Source organism: Ursus arctos, unplaced genomic scaffold (genome assembly GCF_023065955.2).
Source record: "Ursus arctos isolate Adak ecotype North America unplaced genomic scaffold, UrsArc2.0 scaffold_8, whole genome shotgun sequence".
NCBI classification, from domain to species: Eukaryota; Metazoa; Chordata; class Mammalia; order Carnivora; family Ursidae; genus Ursus; species Ursus arctos.
Genome location: NW_026623100.1, coordinates 57,652,529 through 57,665,167, shown reverse-complemented (window position 1 = coordinate 57,665,167; position 12,639 = coordinate 57,652,529). Strand labels below are relative to the sequence as shown.

General features: G+C 38.5%; 1 pseudogene; it reads right to left on the bottom strand.

The window, feature by feature from the left end:
* Window positions 1-463: 463 nt before the first annotated feature.
* Window positions 464-3,467, bottom strand: LOC113268663 (glyceraldehyde-3-phosphate dehydrogenase-like; annotated as a pseudogene).
* Window positions 3,468-12,639: the final 9,172 nt, after the last annotated feature.

Below are 12,639 nucleotides of genomic sequence, written 5' to 3'. Positions count from 1 at the left end.
TGTCTGTGTGTATGTGTGTTGTGTGTAACATATGAATCTCTTGCCCCTGTTGGAACCATTTAGGGACAGAAAAGCCTACTGTGATCTTTCATCTCTCAAAGTCCTGGCCCATACGTGTCACTGCAACCATGTTTATTTTCTTGCTGCTCCTGGAATTTGTCCAGGTTTCCCTGACTCCATTAATTCCCTTTCCTGTTTTATCTTAAGACATACATTAAAATTTATTTTTTATGGAAATTTACCTTTTTTGGGGGGGCTGGGTACACTCTACTTTATTGATGGTACATGATAAGGTAGGGATCCCCAAGTCCCCCCCCCCTTCTTCAGGGGGTCTGTGATGGAAACTGTGGATGTTGGGAGATTCTCAGTGTGTTAGGGGATGAGTTGGGGTAAGGACTCCCTAGCACCTGAGGCCTTTCTCTCTTCCTCTTGCTCTTGCTGGGGTTGGTGGTCCAGAGGGCTCTTAATCCTTGCGGGCCATGTGAACCATAAGGTCCACCACCCAGTTGTAGCCAAATTCATTGTCATACCAGGAAATGAGCTTGACAGAGTGGTCATTAAGAGCAATGCCAGCCCCAGCATCAAAGGTGGAAGAGTGGGTGTCACTGTTAAAGTTGCAGGGGACAACCTGGTCCTCAGTGGAACCCAGGATGCCCTTGAGGGGGCCCTCCAATGCCTGCTTCACCACCTTCTTGATGTCATCATATTTGGCAGCTTCATGACTGGTCAGATCCATGACTGACACTTTAGGGGTGAGGACACAGAAGGCCATGCCAGAGTTTCCTATTCAGCGCAGGGATGACCTTGCCTATAGCCTTTGCAGCACCAGTAGAAGCAGGGATGATGGTTAGGAAGGCCCTCGACCATCACATCAGAGCTTCCCAGAGGGGCCATCCACAGTCTTCTGGGTGGCAGTGATGGCATGAATTGTGGTCATGAGTCCCTCCATGATGCTGTCATGGATGATCTTGGCCAGAGGAGCCAAGCAGTTAGTTGTGCAGGAGACGTTGCTGACAATATTGAGGGACTTATCATACTTCTCATGGTTCACACCCATCACAAACATAGGGCATCAGCAGAAGGGGGAGAGTTGCTGACCCTCTTGGTCGCACCCTTCAAGTGAGCCCCAGCCTTCTGGTGAAGACCCCAGTGGAGTCCAGGACATGCTCAGCATCAGCATCACCCCGTTTGATGGGGAGGATCTCATTCCTGGAAGGTAGAGATGGGCTTTCCATTGATAACAAGTTTCCCATTCTCAGCCTTGACTGTGCTGTGGAATTTGCTGTGGGTGGAATCATACTGGAACATGTAGACCGTATAGTTGAGGTCAGTGAAGGGATAATTGATGGTGACAGTATCCACTCTGCCAGAGTTAAAAGCATCCCCAGTGACCATATGCCATTATGGGCAAATCCATTTACTCAACCTTCATCATCTCTCAGTGACACAGCTGGCACTGCACCAGAAGATGTGGCTGTCTGTCGAACTAGGAGGAGCAGATCACATTTTCAGGTTAAAAAGAATAGTAGAGGGGCGCCTGGGTGGCACAGCGGTTAAGCGTCTGCCTTCGGCTCAGGGCGTGATCCTGGCGTTATGGGATCGAGCCCCACATCAGGCTCCTCTGCTGTGAACCTGCTGCTTCCTCTCCCACTCCCCCTGCTTGTGTTCCCTCTCTCGCTGGCTGTCTCTCTGTCTGTCGAATAAATAAATAAAATCTTTAAAAAAAAAAAAAAAGAATAGTAGAAATGAGCTTGCCAACCTCTTTCATTTTATACACTAGGGACCTTGGGCTTGGGTGGAATGAGGCTGCTTGTTCATGGTCGTGCAACTCTTTATTGCTTTGAGAGGGTTTCTGCTCCCCCAAACCAGATGAGAAGAGGTAGGAGAAGGGCATGGAGAGTTAGTGAGGGCAGCAGTGGAAGAGGACAGTAGCAATCCTAACTAGAGGGACTGGAAGTCCCAGAATGAATGTCCAGGGTGGAGAGAATTTCCAACTCAGGCTTAATGAGACTTGGGTAGCATGGACTCAGTGTTTACTTTCCCTTGAGTATAAATCATCTTCTCACCATTCTATGGATAATTTTCCTCTAAATAGCACTCAGCACTTCAAACCACCCCATGCCAGTTTAGTGCTGCTGGGTAGTCTGTTACTAAACCCTGCAGGGTAAGTAATTTTGTTTTCTGCCAAACTCATCTCAAGAAAAATAAAGCTACCTAGGAGATTCCATTACTTGTGTCTCTTTTGGTTGCAAGTGATTGAAACTCTAATTTCAGTTGCATGTTAAGCAATCAGGTTTAGGTAACAAAAAATGCTGCCAGGATTCTCACTCACCATCCCTTATCTGTTCTCTGCACATCAGCTTCATTATCTCATGTTGATGATGAACTTGGTAAGAACCTCAGAGCTTCACCCACAGAGGAGAACTGACCTCTACTTTCTCTAGTTTCATCTTCAAAAATCCCCAGGCACAGTGTTAGGTCATGAGCACATTCCTCCACCAGAAAAAGAAAAAAAAAAAGTCTAAAGAACTCCAGGGAGGGGGCGCCTGGGTGGCTCAGTAGGTTAAGTATGTCTTTGGCTCAGGTCATAATCCCAGGGTCCTGGGATCAAGCCTCATGTTAGGCTCCCTGTTCAGAAGGGAGCCTGCTTCTCCCTCTGCTCGTGTCTTCTCTCTCTCTCTCTCTCAAATAAATAAAGTCTTTAAAAAAAGAAAAAGAAAAAAGAACCCCAGGGAGAACCTGGGGATATGCAAGACTCAGCAGCTGCTCTTCTACTTCTGGAGACCTTCTCAGTAGGATAGCAGAGGCAGTGCTGAGCAAATAAAATAGGAATTGTCCACAGCAAGCTTGCATTCAGGAGACAATGAGGACAGAGTCCTCCCATTCAGTAACTATTTCTTTAATCTCATGGGATTATGATACTTTTTCAGTGCTTTAAAAATATATAAGTAAGTATAAGTGATATTAGATTACATTAACCAAATAATTGATAACAGATCTGATATAGAGAACCAAATAAAACAAATGTAAAATTAGAGCAATAAAAATCAGTTACTTAAAAGGATGTTTTCATTTCAGCACAGACATACCGTTTTGATTAAAGTTATGACATTTACTGCAAAATGAACTTTGAATTCCTATAGCATGTCCATAATAACTTAAATAAATATATGTAATTGTTTTTAGATCAGTTGCATGTAGATTAGTTGCATTTGACATAACCTCCCAGTATTTTTAATATGGATATACACTCAACAATTTATCATTATAAATTTATAAATTTTATTTTTATAAGTATTAGAAAACCCAACTCAAAAGAAAATTCAGTCATAAATCATAGTGAGTCCTGAAGATAGTGGTAGTTTCAGCCTTGAGTGTTGAGATTTTCCTGACTGGTTTGGACTCTGCCTGATATAAAAGTCAATTTCCCTCCCTCTTCCCTCCATGTTGATCTCTATATTTCCCATTTGTTTAATGTTTACTTAGGTATATCTAAAATTTTACATATCTTTATACCGAAAATTAAACAGAAATGTCTATTTCTTTTTACAGTAATAGATCATACATTATTAGCTAAGGTTCTCAGTAACTGGAAACAGTATCAAATATAGCTGGTTTAAGCAGAACGGAATTTATTAGAGAGCACTAAGTACCAGAGTTTCTGGCAAAGCCACAGAGACAGATTTGCATTATATGCAGTCCAAACTAAAAGGAGCCAGGAGAAAGGCTCATCTACACCACAGACTATTCTAGCAGAAAATCTACTGCCGAGACTACACAGTTGGGCAGCCAGAACACTGGGACTTGACACTTGAATCTATACCATAGCTGCCCCAGAAGAGCCAAATGTCCCCAGCATCACTCATTAGAGAAGAACTGACCTTTCCACATACAGCTGTGTCTCACCTTGCCTTTCCTTATCTCATTATGTCAGCCCAGGAGAACCTTGGCCACATCTGGAACCCAAGATTCACATAAGCTTGGGAAAAAACAGTTTCTGCTTTTCCAATCTCACAAGTGCACAGAGGGTTGCTAAAAAAATAAAAATTAAAAAAAAAAATAAGTTAGAATAGACCTTGCATAGCCAACACAAAGTATCTGCCTCATGTTCTGTACAATTTGTTGCAATTTTCTCTTTCCACTTAACAGCTTGATCTTTAACAGCTTGATGTTTTTCTGAGTCAATACACATAAAGCCATGTGATGGTTAATTTTATGTGTCAACTTGTCTAGACTATAATATCCAGCTGTTTAATCAAATACTAATCAGGGTGTTGCTATAAAGGTATTTTGTACATGTGTTAACATCTACAATCAGTTAGCTTTAAGTAAATGCAATTACTCTTGATATTGTGGGTGGGACTCATCCAGTCAATTGAAGACTTTAGAGCAAAAATGACAAACATCTATCATAACAAATAAAAGCTCAGGTACATCACACAATAAATGCTTATTCCTTGATAGTATAAATCTGATGTGGGTGGGGCAGTCCCTCCTCCATATTGAACTGTGCCATCTGGGACACAGGCCCTCCAAGGCCCACATAGCAGAGGAAGAGAAGAGTGGTAGAAGTCACACCTCTTCCAACTGCCTCCACATGTCAGTCCTTTTGCCTACATTCATAGGCCAGAAGTAGTTGTGTGGTCCCAAGCTAATTGCAAGGAAGTTTGGGAAATGTAGATAAGGCTATGGATATTTGAGAACACTAACAGGTTCTGTCGTAAAACCTTCCATTGCCAAAGGACATTTAATTAAACCATGTTAAATTCATGTTTCTTTAAAAAATATATTGTTAATAGGAAGGGAGAAAGGGGAGGGGAGGAAGGAAAGAAGAAAGGATATTATTTATAGGTTATTTCATTCCTATAGGTTAAATTTCTAAATGGAATAATGAGACTATCTATATTCACATTTTAAGTTTAACAGATACTTGAAAAATAATTTCTGATAATGTGTAACAGGTTCACTCCTACCAGCAGTAGGAAAGCATTTGTTTTTGCACACCCTCATCATCACTGAATGTTACTAATATTTTAAATGTTTTCCATTCTGATGATATTTTCAAGTTATAAATGTTCAATTAGTTAAGTATAACATGTACTTATTATTTATATTTCACTTTCTGGAATTGCCTGTACATACAGTTTGCCCATTTCTATATTTGATGGTAGGATCTTTTCTTACTTTTAGAGAATAGCTCTATTTATTTTATAGCAATTGATCTTCTGTGTATTATTTTGTTGCAGATATGTTCTTGCTGTTATGTACGTTTGTTTTGTTATCTCTTGCAATCCAGACCTTACTTTACTCTGCTCAAATCCATTACATTTATCTTTTATGACGTGTCCTGTTTAATTTAGGAAATTCAGTCAAAACCAAAGTTAAAAAAAAAGTCTACTATAGTTTTTTCAGATACATTATATTTCCTTTTTCTAATTAGTTTTTTCATTTATCTGAAATTTATTTTTAAATTGTAAGAGTTGAATATCACTTTATTTTCTTCCAAATCAATGGTCAAATAGCTAAAAACTTTTATTGAGTAGCCATTCTTTCCTATACATAATAGAATAGAATCTCTAATGTATATTTAATTCCCATATACTGAAGCTTATTTTGGGTCCTCTGTTCAGCTCTGTTGCTTTGCTTGGTTATTCTTTTTCTTTCTTAATCTGCACATTTATTGCAAATTTAAAAATCTGGGGTGAGACAAGTCCCCTTCTATTACATGTAGTTTTCAATATTTTCTTAGCAATGTTATACTTGATTCTTTCATGTGGTTATGGACATTTGTGTTTGTCTCTCCAGTTTCATTTGCCCTCTTCACTACCCTGTTGCAGGAGGCTGGCATCTGCGGACTGCTTCACTCTGAATCTCTTACCTGTTGCCATTTGGGTTTGGTCAAGAAGAGGCACCCACAGGAGACTGAAGGACAGATATGGCATTTATTCACTCAGCTCCTTCCCAGCAGGACTACCAGTCCTCAGTAGCTTCCATCCAATGGCCACAATTCTTGTGGGGTGGTCCTCTCCTACAGCTAGAGTTAGAACTCTCCGGTTTCCAGTCCCTCCCCTTTCTCATTGGTTAAGCCCTCATGATCATAACGTGAATATAGGGCTTCACCATCTCCTGCAGGTTCCACTTCACCCTACCAAAACCTTTGTAAATCAACCCTTTATTAAACTTCCCTCAATTACTCCCTTTGAAATTTGAATGTGCCATCTATTTTCTGCCGCAAAGCTAATGATATACAAAGGAACTGTGAATGGAACACAAGAGATAACCACTGGGACTATTACTGGAACCATGTGAAGTGCATATACGAATGTGGGAAGGATTTATGTTTGTTAGTAAACCTTCCCCACTGGGAACATCATCACTTTTCATTTCATTTGTCATTCAGTGAATGTTTTTCTTTAAACAATTTTTTAACATTCTTGTTAGCTTATTCCTATTGAGATTAGAATATTTTTTATTTCCATTCTAACAGGTTTTTGTTACTATAAAGGAAAATCATTAAACTGTATATTTATCATATTTTCAGGTAACTTACTATATCCCCTTACTATTTACAATGATTTTTTTCTGACTTGTGGAATTACCTAGGTATACACACAAATCATGAAAATCATGATAATTTTATTTCTGGTTTTCAAGTGTTGATACAACTTACTCTCTTGTTGTGCTGCATGAACCAGAAATACAAAGTAAAACTGAAAGGAATGATTTATTAGAGCCAGTCCTCTCTTTTATTTGATTTTAAAATCAATGACTTTACTATTTTATCATTTATTAGGATTTTTCTTCTTTTTTCTGGAAAAAAATTTTTACCACTTTTATTCCCAATTTATTTATTTACTTTAAATCAGTTGTTTTACTTAAATTATTTCCAAGAATCTATTGATAGTGAGAAGGTTTTTGTCCCCCTGTAATTTAATATTACAAGTCATATAGCTAGATCTTAGCTTTGAAATATTCTTGCATCCTCGTAATGAACTATTTGGCCACAGTATATTATTTTTCTTTTAAAACACTCCCGTGAGGGGCGCCTGGGTGGCTCAGTTGTTAAGCATCTGCCTTCCACTCAGGGCATGATCCCAGAGTCCTGGGATCAAGCCCCACATCAGGCTCCTCTGCTGGGAGCCTGCTTCTTCCTCTCCCACTCCTCCTGCTTGTATTTCCTCTCTCACTGGCTGTCTCTCTCTCTGTCAGATAAATAAATAAAATCCTTAAAAAAAAAAAAAAAAAACACACTCCTGTGATTTCCATTTGCCAAGATCACAGTTGGGATATTTCCATTTATATTCACAAGTGACCTAGATTAAATTTTGTATTACCTTTTCAAATTTTTGTTTGAAGGGTTATGTTCACTTTATACAATGAATTTTTGAAGCTTTTTTTCATGCTCTGGAAAAGTCTGAATACATAGAAAATGCCTGTTTCTTGAAGGCTAACTAGAACTTAACTATAAAACCAGCCAAACTTAATATGTCTTAGTGGTAGATTGTTAGTAGTCTTTTACACACACACAACATAAAAATACATATGGCTATTGGTCTGTTCAAATACTTTGTTTCTTCATGAGTAAATTTTTTATTTTATAGATTGCTACAAATCATTCATTTCTTCACTTGCTTTTGCTTTCAGTGTTCCACTCTACTTTTTATTTATTTTGTTTTCAATTGTTTATTTTTAGATTTAACTTTATAAATTTTATTACTTTGCTTTCTTTTACTCTTCTCTTTTCTTAAGTTGAACACTTAAACATGCATGTTCTCTCCCTTTTGCTAATAAGCTTCCAGGTTATGCATTTTTTAAAAATTTAAGCCATATCTCATAGATTTCAATAACTAGTGTTCTTATTCCTATAAACTTCTAGATTATTTCTAATTTCACTTTTGTTTTTCTCTTGATCCAGAAATTACTTTTAAAACCTTAATTTCAGTTGCAGTTGTTTTAAGATTTGATTAAACTTTTAGTTATCTCATTCTTGAGATGTTATTCTTTTTGTTTATATTTTTGTTTTGCAGCCAAATAATGAGATCTTTTAAATAGCCACATTTTGGAACTTTTAAGATTTATTTTTGTGATCAAGTACATGATAATTTTATTGTAATTTTTATATTTTCTGTGTGAAATCCTTTTAATAGCATTACTTTTTTCCCCAATGATCTATCTAGTTCTGGAAGAGGGGTATTAAAGTTCCACTGTTCTTGAATACTCTGCCAGTTATCAAGTTCTTGTCTCTCAATTCCAAATGTATCCTTCATTGCCCTACTTGTAAAACTGGAGCCAGATGCTATAAACCTTTCTCCTTTGACACCTAGCATAATATTAGCCTTTGTCAGTAGAGGGTGGTGGAGGAACACTGCACATGTAAGTTTCACAATCACCCTACATAGCTTCTAAGCAATTCAACTTCACTGCATGGGCAGCCTCCTGGTAACTTTTGTTGCTATTCCAACAGGCGTTCCTGCTTAGCAGCCGCAATCTGCCATACCAGTACCATGGTAAACTTCACCATCCAAGGGCTTTAGTCACATCCTTTCTCATGATACCTAAATCTTAGGCTGGAGTAAAGGGTGAAGTGAGGGAAGTAGCTTTCCCAAGCTCATTCCTTCCTTAGGTACTCAGTCTCAGCCCTTGGGGTGGTGGCTGTTCCCTTTATCTGCCTGCCGGCAGTGGCCAGCAATCCGTGTACCAATGGATGAAGGATTACTCCAAACTTTTCCGTGGAAGAGAAGAGAAGACAAGGGGGTCAATGCTCAGAGGGGAAGACCCTTTGCTCTTCTTTGCTCCCGCTTTTATTGGACCTTCAAGGTAATCACAAATCCTTTATCACTGTTCCTCAAGCACAGGATGTGTGACAAGGGATCTTACTGAAACTGGGAGGATCTGTTTACCGGGAAGATACAATATGCTAATTTGCGTGTTCTACGAGTTCTGCTAAAGATGGCCTAAGGGACAGTGCCTACATCTCTTAGATCACAGGGCAACTGTTTGGGCTAGGAAGGTTTGGGGAAGGCGACTCCCCTCGGCATTCCAAAGGCAGAATGGTCACACAGGCCTCGGCATTCCAAAGGCCTACACCCTTCTCCATAAACTTCCCTGCCCTCTGCGGCCTCCGTGTTACATTTTGTTAAGCCAGGTATTATGGCTGATTTCATACTCTACATTAACCCCAACATATGCCCTTCCTACATTCTTTAGAGCTCACTTTACTTCTTAGTAGTTAATCTCCTGTTACTTGCTAAAAATTCTTTATATTAAACTTTCCCTGCTCAAATTGCAGTATCATTATTATCTCCTGACTGGACCCTTTCTGATACATATACCAAGTAGTTTTGCAGCTTTTTAAAAACTTATTATTGGATGATGTTTCTCTGCTACATTTGATGCTTTATTTTTCTGTAGTATTCCTCATTTTTTGATATCGTAATGACCACCCCTTTTTCTTTGCATTTAATATTTATATCTTTGCTCTCCCTTATAACCTTTGTGGGTTTGGGGTTTTTTTTAATTTCAGTTACATCTCTTATAAAAAGCAGACACCTGGACTTCAGCTTTTACTTGAAGAATTCAACCTATTTACATTTATTGTGAAAAGTGATATGTTTGTTCTAATTCCCATCTAATTTTATGTTAATTTCTTTATTATTTTCGTTCCTTTTCTTATGCTTTTCTTCTTCCACTAGCTTGAACAAGTTATTCTTTGTGTGTGCTCTGTTTATTTTGTTTTGCATTCCAGTTGCCCCTAACAATAATTTAGAAATAGTAATGTTTCTCTATTTGCTAGTTAATTAGCATGTATTTTAAACAGTCATATTAAAACCCATATTTCCCTGAGATTGTATTGAAATTAATAGTACTTTTACCATTCCCCACAATGATGGGACCTTAAGAATATGTTACCCTCTCATTCATTCATACCATTTCCAAATCCTAGATTTTCTGAACTATTTCAGAAATGTAATTCCATAGTATTTTTCACTTTTTCCTTTAGAGTATGCCTTTTCTCAATATATTTATTCAAAAGTGATATTACAATTTGCAATCACTTTATTCTCATTCACATATTTTACTAGATTCATTGCTCACTGCTATTTCTTGTATTCTTTATTTTCCATTTGCTTTAGCTCTCTATTCAAATTTATTACCATTTATGCTGGAGTACATCCTTGAGTAATTTTGAATAAGAATATGAGTAGAATACTTTGAGTTCCTACATATCCAAAAAATGTCCCTCTTTTGTCATCATATGAATAACTTTTCTGAGAGAAGGATTTTTATGCAATAGTGCTTTCTCTCTCAAAAGTTTATAAACATTATTCCACTAGCATCTAGTGTGGCATATAAGAAGTCAAAGTCAAACATTCCTTTTCCATTATATTCAGTTGTTGTATCTGTCTGAAAAATGTGTATTTTTTTCTCTTTCCACAGAGACCAGAAATTTCACAAAGATATGTCTAAGTGTGTGTGTGTGTGTGTGTGTGTGTGTGTGTGTGTTCATCATGTCTGCCTGACATTTGGTAAACCTTTTGATCTTCAGATCAGGGAGTTGAAGATTATTGCTTTGATTATTGATTCCACTTCCATCTGCTCCTTTTTCTCTTGAAATGCTGATTATTTGCATATTTCTTCTCCTAGGACTGTTGTCCATATCTCTTATATTTTCAGTCATGATTTACATTTCTTAGTATTTCTCCTTTATGTTGAAATATAGTTCCTCCATTTAACCTTCTGATCACAAACTGAGTTTTCAGCAGTATTGATTCTGTTTTTTACTTTTAATGGTGCTGTCTCCCCAGTCCAGAGCCACCTGTTTCCATTTTTCAGCTTTGTCTCCTTCCTGAGCTTTGTTTGCATATTCCTGTAAGAAAGTGAGAGTCTCTTCAGCATGAGCTTTCACCCTAGCTCTTCAGCAGTGGTAGGTGGTCAGGCAGTAAAGATACGAGATTTTCTCTACCAGAAGATGGGAGGTGACAGGGCTAAATCAAGTCTTCTCCACTAGGGCTTAGGCAGGAGGCTCTGCCAGTATAGAGAACCACACCTCCCAGCTATATGGAAAAGGAGTAATCTACCCTACCTACACATTTTTCTCAGACAACTAGTATCAGCAGGCAAAGTATTTCTTCTGGGGACTACATAGCGTAAGAAGATAGGTCGGTTCTTCTCTCTGTGTTAGCTCAAGTGCTTCACGTAACTGAGCTACAAGGCAGAGATTTTCACTATGGGTTTATCACAGATGCAAAGCCACACTGAAATGACTGGGTCTTCAGTCATCTTGGCATTGGCAACAGTGGTGCTCTGACCTTGCATCTTGTCATCAGTGAATCTGAAGCTTCAGATGTCACATTTGGTATCTCTTCCATCTTTTCCAGTTTTAGGGTCTTAGTAATTCAGTGCTCCAATGGAAGGGAAGTCAAAGTGATATATGCTCAAGGCATTTCCCCCTGCTCATGTTAACCTTCATTGTTTTGGTAAGTCTTGCTACAAAAGAAATTATTCTTTTTGTAAAATATTCAGACATTTGAGGGGCGCCTGGGTGGCACAGCGGTTAAGCGTCTGCCTTCGGCTCAGTGCGGGATCCCGGCATTATGGGATCGGGCCCCACATCAGGCTCCTCTGCTATGAGCCTGCTTCTTCCTCTCCCACTCCCCCTGCTTGTGTTCCCTCTCTCGCTGGCTGTCTCTACCTCTGTCAAATAAATAAATAAAATCTTTAAAAAAAATATTCAGACATTTGAGAAATACACAATGCACTATGGGAAAATTGCTATAGTCTCACATCCCATTCTATTCCACCCCATCCCAGCCCCAAATCACCATGAATGATTTGGTATGATTTTTCTTCAGGTTCTCTTTCTGTGTAGATATTAATAAGATAAGTATGAAATTTATAGTCAAAATCCTAAGCAAATTCTCTTCATTTTTACAATGAGTTCATACCTTGTTCTGAAATCCCAGTTTACTTAATGAGTAATTCAGATCAATTTCAGGATTTCTTGCAATCCAATACAGTGATTTCTTGATGGCTTCAGGTTTATGAATCAGGTACCTCCTGGATTCATATTCATTTCCAGGATTTTCTCTACATCTACCTGTTCTCTCACTTGTCTATATTCTTATGGCCTGCTGCCAAATGGGGTTAGTAAGTGTATTAGTCAGAGTTCTCCAGAGAAACAGAACCAATAGAATATACAGAGAGATATATAAGAGGATATTTATTATAGGAATTGGCTCAGGCAGTTACGGAGGTGGAGAAGTCCCATGATCTGACATCTACAAGCTAGAAAACCTGAGAAACTTTCAGTCCAAGTCTGAAGGTCTACGTCCCAGGCTGAGTCCAAAATCCGAGAAGCAGGAGGGCAAGAGAAGATGGATGTCTCAGCTCAAGCAGTGAGAGCAAATTTGCCTTTCCTTCATCTTTTTGTTCTAGTCGGGCCCTTAACAGACTGGATGATGGCCACCCACACTGGGGAGGACCATCTGCTTTACTTAGTTCACCAACTGAAATAGTAATCTCTTCCAGAAACATCTTCACAGACACACTCAGAAATAATGTTTTTACCAGCTATTTGGGCATCTTGTAGCTCAGTCAAGTTGATGCAGAAAATTAACCATTTCAATAAGAAAAAAGAGA